General features: G+C 52.4%; 1 pseudogene; it reads left to right on the top strand.

Annotated features, from left to right (window-relative positions):
- The first annotated feature begins 294 nt into the window (after positions 1-294).
- On the top strand, positions 295-2480 carry LOC136304239 (class I histocompatibility antigen, F10 alpha chain-like; annotated as a pseudogene).
- The last annotated feature ends 6264 nt before the right edge of the window (positions 2481-8744 follow it).

The raw sequence follows: 8744 nt of genomic DNA, 5'->3' as shown, positions 1-8744 counted from the left end.
ATTAATGTATTTTAAACACACAGTCAAAGGTTATACATTAGAAATCATGTGTAACCTTCTGTATTGATATCAAGATTGAGTTCAAGAATATGATTGATAATTTAAATATTTTCCTTTCTCAAGTCATGGAGCATAATTAAATAATTATCAAAAAAAGATACACTGCCATATCATCCTATCGTCATGCCTATTCTATTATTCCTGTGGATTATTTGAGTAATCCATAATAATAAAGATCTAAAGAACAACAGTTAAGAGAAAAGATACAGGATAGTTCCTCCCAGTTTTGATACCATGAGACCTGTAAGGTTAACTCCGAAGGCCTCCAACGGGCGTTCAGAATAATTCATTCTGTGTGTGATATTCCTTATTTATAGCCAAAGCAGGGAATACGCTTCAGCTTCTAAACATTTACAATCTCTAATCCATTTTTTTCCAACATGAGTAATTTACGTATCCAAGTCCAAACTCAATGAAATCTACGTTTTGATTTACTAAAATCTCATTTTTCTTCTAATTGCAATAGGCACGAGATTGTACAGTAGTAAATCCCTCCAATTTCCACTAACTTCACTGAATACCACACCTTAACTTTATAGGGGATAAAGATATTGAAGGAATTCTATACTGTTTGACAGTTCTAAGATCACAGTTCTGCCTTTGCAAACTGTATTCCAACTGCTGTTTTCAACATCACCTCATGCTACACAAAAATCACAATGCAACCTGCACAATGCCGATCGGCTCTGCTCCGACGGGCGGGAATTCCTCTCCTTCCAGCCGGGATCCGGGGGATTCGTGGTGGCCGACGGCACTGCCCAGGTCACCAAGAGGCGCTGGGAACATGATGAGATCCAGGCTGAGGAATTAACAAATCGCCTGGGACACACCTGCCTGGAATGTCTCCGGAAATGTGCCAGATATGGGCGGGAGGCACTGGAGTAAAGGTGGAGAGGCCACATTTCCCATGGGAATATGAGATTTGGAAATGCGGGATTTGCGAGGGCTAAATCTGGGAACATGGGAACTCCCATGGAAATTCCATCCATGGATCTCAGTCATCCCATTCCCATGGGACTTCCACGGATGGATCCTGCTGCTCTACCATGCTGATGGGAATTCTGTAGGTGGACCTCACTGCCATCCCATTGCCGTGGAATTCCATGGATGCATCTCACTGTTATCCCATTCCAGAACCCCCTGATGTCCATGTGTCCGGAAAAGTGGAACACAGAATCCTGATGTTGTCCTGCCACACGTACAGATGTTACCCCAGCTCCACGGGGATCAGCTGGATGAAGGGGGATGAAATTCGGGATCATTCCCAACAGTGACGGCGCCTTCCCCCCCCGGGCCAGGATCGAGGCGCTGCCGGAGGAGCGGGAGCAGCACCGGTGCCGGGTGGAGCATCCCGGAATGCCGGAGCCCGGCATCTTCTCCTGGGCTGAGGCGGGGAATGTGGAATGTGGTAACTGGGAGTTTGGGAATGTGGCGCAGTGGGATGGAGGTTCCCCTGCCCCTCCTCACCATCCCGTGCTTCCCAGAGCCGGAATCCAGCAGGAATCTCACCCTGGTGGTCGCTGTGTCCGTCATCGCTGCCATCGTGGTCATTCTCCTCATCGGATTCAGCGTCTGGAAGCTCCAATCCGGTTCTGCCCAAACCCATCCTGGGGGCTCACCCTGTTCTTCCCCCCCCTCCCAAGACTCCTGGAAATCCCCCCATGACCCCACCAGTCCGCCCCCAAATCCTCCTGGGTCCCTCCTAAGCCCCTCACGGGGATTCCTGGGATTGTCCCCATGTCCCCTCCTCCAGGACTCTGGGGTTCCACCCTGACCTGTCTGTGCCCCCCTGGTTTCTTCCACAGCCCCCCCATGATAGTGGGGGCAGGGGCCGAGTGCTGGTGTCCCCCTGCCTGCAGCAGATCCAAGGGTGAGGGAGTTCAGGGGAGCCCTTAGTATTTTGGGTCCCCTGGGAATATGGGTGACCCTCGGGGTCCCCCAGGATCTCCCTGAACACGCTGACGCTGCCCAGTGAGAAGGTTCGGACCCGGCACGGGGTCCCAGCTCTGTCACCTGCCCTGCCCAGGTACCCCCCAGCTCCTCCCTGGGAACCTCCAATCTCCCCGTGACACCCCAACCTCCCCTGGAGCCCCAAAAACATCCCTGGGACCCTCCAAAAACTCCCCAAGATTGCAAACGCCCCGTAAGAACCCCCTAAACCCTCTCAGGACATCAAAATTCCCATGGGACCTCCCAACACGCCCCCAAGCCCCCTTGAGAGGGTTTATACCTGGCACGGGGTCCTCATCACCACCATCGGCATCACCCAGGTAGCCCCAGACCCCCCCGGGACCCCCAAACCCTCCCGGGACCCCCAAGCCCCCCATGGGGGCTTCACTACCGGAATCAACGGGAGTGGTGTCGCCCTGTCAAGGGGAGTTAAAGCGGCGCCTGACTGTCGGGGGTTCCTAAAGCCGTGATGGTGGGGAGACCCCCAAAACTCCACCCTGGGGGGCACTCTCCCATTTGCTGCACTCGAGGGAGCCCCAGACAATGACGGGTCCTGGGCTGAGCCCCCCACTCAGCCGGGGCTGTGGAGGGAACTGTGGGCGCTGGGACAGGGCTTGGGAGTCCTGGGGTTTACTGGGGGACCCCGACTGGGAACTCCCTTCCCGCTGTCCCACCTCCCCCTATCCCCCCCCTCACCCCTTTCCCATTGTTCCCCCAAACCTCCGCTGCCCCCAGCTCGGTTTGGGGGTGACCCACCCCTTTCCCACCGTGTCCCGGCCCGGCCCCGCTCACCCGAGAGCTCCCGGCCCGCGGCCGCACGGACGGAGGAGGAGGAGGAGGAGGAGGAGGGACAGAGGAGGAGGAAGAGGAGGGATGGAGGAGCTGGAGCCGGCAGAGGAGGCACTGCGTGACTTCACTGCTCTCTGGATCTGCAGCTCCTTCGCCCCGGGACCATCGCCCCCGTATCCTGCGGGTGACCGGGGAGGGGGAGCGCGCCCCAAATATCCTGGGCGGTTTTTTTGAAGCGGGGAGGGATGTTTGGAGCTCACAGAAAATATATTTATGGCTCCCGGGGCTTTTTTCTGTCGGGGCCGGGCAGCTTGATGTTTGGATCTGGCAGGGCTCCAGAGCTGAGGCGCAGATGCCCCTCAAGGGGACATGGGGGGTCCCCGGGAGGTGTTTTTGGGGGGTCCCGGTGGCGGTGCCGGCAGAGCCCCGGCGGGAGGCGGGTCCCCCCGCGGTGGGGTTGGGCTTCCTTAAGTTGGTGCGTGTCTCTTTGGTGCTGACCCTGCCCGCCAGCTAAACCCTGCGGGCCCCATAGAACCAAAGGTGCCCTGGGAGCCTGCAGGGCCTTGTGGAGCCAGGGGACCGCAGTGACACTGTGGATCTCCTCTCTTCACAACTGTTTTTCAAACTGCAATATCAGTAATTGCTGCCACGCCATAGGCTTAAATAATCCACTCTGTTCACTATTGTTTCAAAGGATGACTTTGATTTCTCCTTGACAATCTGCATCAATTCCTTCTCCCATGACATCAACGCTTTTCAAGGCCAAGCTCCAGTGAGCAGTTCTCAAACCTCCAGTGTCCTGGAGAAATCTGAGTTCCTATTCCTGTATTGATAACTCTCATTTGCTTCTGATTTGTCCTAATTAATTCTAATGCATGAAGGTCCAGCCCTGCAGCCTCTGGGGTGGCCCTGTCAGGGGCCATCACACCCAGAACAATTTCCCCAGAAGTCAAAGTCTCACTGTGCACGGTTGTATTCGCAAACTGGGCGCAGCTGTGCACATCCAGGGGTTTCCATTTCCCCACTGGGTCCATTGTTAAGGGTATGGAGAACATCTGTGGGATGGGTTCTCCATCAGGACAGGTTCCCATCTCCTCATTTTTTCACCTGCTCCTTCAACTGCCCCTTTGTCTGTTTGATGATCCTGCAGCTTGTGAATAGTCTGGTACATGAAAACACCAGCAGTCCAAATCACTGTATTTTCACAGTAACAGACAAAGCATTCCACACCACAGTATCAGCAAACCCCATAAAAATCGCCAATTTCATCCCTTCCTCCTTATTCCTTGCAAGCAGTCTCACAAAGTTTAGCACTGACATTTGAGTCGTGGCCAATGCTTTTCTGTAGGGTATTTAGTGTCACATCCCTGAGCAGCCAAAGGTGGCAAATCAGTATTGTCAGCATTACTGCACATTATTATTATTGTTTCACATATAAAGATAGAGATATAGATAGAAACACAGATTTAGACATAGTGTAACACGAGGCTGGTGGGTTGGAGACAGACACACCACACAGTATCTTCTTGAGTTCTGACCAACAGCCACAATTTATTGTTCCAAGCTCCCTTTTATGGTAAGTTTGCATTTCCCGGGCTTGGAAAGCCAACTGGTTGGGAATCTCTGCACTGCCCACATCTCTGGCCAGGGGTGTGTCTGCAGCCAGGGCTTGGATGGGCTTGGCTGAGCTCTTTGTTCCCCCGGGGACTTCTAGAACAAGCCAGGTCAGCCCAGTTGGGTCTGTTATGATCAGACTCGTTATGCCCAGCTGTGAACCAGCTGGACCCTGCTACATCTCCTGCCTTTGCTTTTATTAAAATGCAGATTGTTTTCCGTTATCCCATTTGCAAGGGCCCTTTTGCAGACAGGGTAACACAAGACAGCATGGGTTTAATTTGAAGGAGGTTTTGACAAACTTAATTCTGCTCAGCCAGTGATGTGTCCCATGTACCACTGGAGCTGCAGCACTCACTCCCAGGAGCTGTCAGGCGAGATCACAATCTTCCGGGCTGGCATGTTACAGGTTAACTGCTTATGGTTCCAAACTACAACTTAACACTAAAACAAGAAAACGTTCAACTTTTAAAACCCTGAGAAAAACCAATTAACAGAATGAACAAGATTAACAATTAACAGAAAAACAATTTGTAAACAGAAAAAACCACTCTGTAAACAGAAAACCAGTTTGTAAACAAACAGAATCCTTAAATGCACCGTCACCCTAAGAGTCCCAGCTCTCCCCGAGGTCGGTGAACAAGCTGTTTCCAGCACTGTTCCACACACGGCTCCACACCGTCTGTGGAGGGGCCACCAGGAGAATGCTGCTGGTGGTCTTGGACAGGACGTAAGGTAGGACAGACACGTCGGGCAGGTGCCCAAAGCGTTCCAGTGTCCTTGCAAAGCACTTTGCAAGGCTGTACTGTTAGCAAAACACCATTAGAATTGCTCTTGTGTCACGGAGACAAGACAACTTTTGAAGCATCCGTAGCATTCAACTGTAAACACCTGCGACAACATTTGATAATTAACTGTGCAGTTAGTTCAAAGGCAGTGGGTGCCGTCTTTTTTGCTTGATGAGGTGGAAGCATTCATTCTGGAATGTGCAAAGGATCAGGCCAGCGTGGATTCCACTGCCCAATAACACCAGTAGGATGAAAACTAACAATGAGAATAAACACAGTGATCCACACCTCTGGGCATATCCGGTGGACTTGTCTGTTGGTGATAGCTTGCTCTGCTGTTTCAACAGCAGCTTTTGCCTCTAGGATTAATTTTCTGGGGGAAGTTAATTCAGAGTCACCCTTTAGGAGGTCAAATAAAGGTGCTAGTTGAGAGTCAGTCAGTCCTAGGTAAGGTCTGACCCAGTTGATGGTACCCAAGAGTTTTTGTGCATCGTTTAGAGTTAGAATTTTGGTTGGAAAGGGAATTGTTTGTGGCTGTATGGTCTGGTTCATTATTTTGAGTCCCAAATATTTCCAGGGTGGTTGCTGCTGCACTTTCTCTGGTGCTACTTGCAGCCCAAGTGGTTTGAACGCTTGCAACAGGCTTGGCTGAATCAGTGAGAGTTCTTTTCTGGTTTGGGTTGCAATCAAAATGTCATCCAGGCCATGGTAACAGTATGCCCCTGGAAACTGTTCTCTCACTGATCAGAGTACCTGAGCAACACCCCACTGACACACTGTGGGGCTGTTTCCCACGCCTTGGGAAAGTTCTTTCCATTGGTAACGTTGCACTGGTGCAGTGTTATTAATAGAAGGCACGGTCAAGGCAAACTTTGGGGTACCATCTGGGGGTAATGGAATAGTGAAAAAACAGCCCTTTAAGTCCACAATCAGGATGTCCCAGGAGGCAGGCAGCACTGTGGGACATCGATGGCACACCAGGCTGCAATGTGCCCATTCTCTCCATCGTGGAATTGGTTTTTCTCAGGTCACGGAGTAACCTCCACTTAGCAGATTTCTTTTTTATAACAAATACTGGGGTGTTCCAAGGGCTCATAGATGGCTCTATGTGTCCTTGAGCCAGTTGTTCCTGTACCAGGGTTTTTAGGGCATCTAAGTCTCTCCTTTTCAAGAGACCACTGTGGTACCCACTCAGGCTGAGTAGTGAGCCATTTCAGAGCCAGTGTGGGGTACTTTACACCCTCTAATACAGTGGCCCCTGTCAAAAATATGTTCCCACCTCAGCCCACTCCAGAGCCAGAGAACTCTAGGGAAGGGCTTCCCATCCGGGAATTTCGGGTAGGACTGATTCCTCACCTTTAGATTTAAAAAGTGTCATTTTGTGCTGATCCGGCCAAGCTATGCCAATTTTGTTTTCGCAGTGGGCAGGCTCAGCACCAAGGACACAGACACCACCTGAAGGAATCAGTGAAATTTACTACAGTTCAAAGCAGCAAAGGAGCACAGAAGGAGCAGCTCAGCAATGCAGCCAGCCATCACTACCACGGATTGCCCGCAGTGATTGAGAAAGATCCATCACCAGTTACCCTCAGCCTTTCCCATCACCCACACCCACACAGCAGCTGGGGAAGCTGTCACAGCCAAGGACTGCAGAGCCTCTCCCGGACACTGGGAATTCCTGCAGCTGCCTCCAGCCACAGCTGAGGCTCCAGCCTGGCTGGGAGAGGGCCCAGCTTTGATAGTGCTGAATAAACACACTGCCAGCAGCACTCCTAGTGCAGGAACATCTGGTTGCATCCTCCTCTTGGGTTTCTCCCAAAGCCTGGCCAGGGCCCAAGGAGGAACCAGGGGAGTTGCCTTTGACCCTACAGCCCCGAACAAGGCCAGATGTCAGACTTCATGGCCTTGTCTGGCTTCTAAATACAGAAAGGTCAATACATGTTTCACTAAGGAGAGGATGCATCTATTACAACGCTAATGATGGTGCCTATTTTGTTAACGAGCAGATACAAAGATAACCTTTGGCTGGAAGGTTCATCGAGAGGTCACCTTTGGCTCAGGGCCGCTTGTTCAGGCCTCAGTCAGGCCTCTTGTCCAGGCCTTGGCACTTCAGGCTTTAGTGCTGGGCTTGACACTGCTGGCTTAACACTGGGACTTGATGAGCTCCCAGGTCTTTCCCAACAGAAAGGATTCTATATTTCCATGGTTTTATCTGCTGGATTCAGTCAGGTCCATGTTAGCAGCATTACTTTGGTCAAAAAGTTCCCTCTTGGTCAGCTCTTGTGGCCTAAGGCTTCAGCTCCATCAGCTCCTGGTGCTAAGCTGCTCACGCTGAACGAGACGACTCAGAGAGAAGAATACAGTTCATCCAATTCCTTCTGGGACACTGAGAGGGGAGGGTGTGCAAACAGGAGCATTGTTTGGTGTCCCCTCCTCTCTGCCCTTCACGCCTTTCAGCGCTTAGAAACAGCCGAGAGCTTTCTCCAAGAGTGCAATGAAGCAGCTGCTCCTGCTCCCAGGTCCGGCTCTCTCCAGTCTCTGACCTTGCCTGCTTTTGTCCCTCTTGCTGTGCCCTCTGTTCCCCCGGGGCTCGGTGGCTGCTGCCCAGGACTGTGGAAGTGGCACAGATCCAGGGGTCGAGACCCTCCTTTCTCTGCCCTTGCAGCTGCCTGCTCACAGCAGCCTTTTCCATCTGGAAGCTCCACGTGGAGAGGGAGTCCTCACCTCTGTTCCTTGCACAACCCCCAGGAGCCCAGGGCTGCCATCTCAAGTCCCTGCGGGCCCTGAGGGCTCCCGGGTGCCTCAGGCTGCTGTGACACCACTGCCCACGGGAGGGAACAGTGGCGGGGGCTGTGCTCAAAGTCAGCTCCATGTGCTGCTGCTGCTGCTGCTGCTGCGGGGGTCGTTTGTCCAGCCCTGCCCCAGACTGAGGGATCGGATCCAGGCCCTGCTGCTGCTCCCTGGGGATCAGGCACAGTTTGGCTGTCGCCGTCAGGGCCAGCAGAAGCCGTGGCCGGAGCAGCGGGTGCTGACAGTGCCCCAGGGCCCGGGGCCGGAGGTGTTCCTGTGCTGGGGGCTGGCCGGAGCTGCCCCTTGTTCTCCCTCTGCCTCCCGCAGAGCTGGGCCGGGCACAAGTGGGGCAGCACAGCAAACAGGGAGCCTGCCAGTCTCTTCCAGCCCTGTCTGCTCAGAGTTTGGGCCTTGGAGCTGCAGGTGGACACAGGCAGCTGCTCCTGCTCCCTCTGCGTGTCCCCGTGTTCAGCAGTGCTGCTCCATCAGTCTGTGCCCAGCAACGGGGAAAAGCCTCAGCCCTGCAGGGCCAGCGGGAAGGGAGCTGCTCCATACAGGAACAGGGAACAAAGGAAACACATTCTTTAGGATGTGTTTTCTGTAAAAAAAAAAAAAAAAAAGGAAGGAAAAAAAGAGAAAAGAGAAAACCGGAAAAAATACAAAAGATTAAAACTGCCCCAAAATCGTGTAGTTAAAAGTCTTCCATAACTGTGGATTAAAAAGATGTAAGTGATGTTTTGAAATGAGAACTCA

This window comes from Chamaea fasciata, unplaced genomic scaffold (genome assembly GCF_029207755.1).
Source record: "Chamaea fasciata isolate MVZ Bird 193981 ecotype frontalis unplaced genomic scaffold, bChaFas1.0.hap1 SCAF_61, whole genome shotgun sequence".
Lineage (NCBI taxonomy): Eukaryota > Metazoa > Chordata > Aves > Passeriformes > Sylviidae > Chamaea > Chamaea fasciata.
Note: the sequence above shows the minus strand (reverse complement) of the source record. Positions and strands in the feature narration are given on the sequence as shown.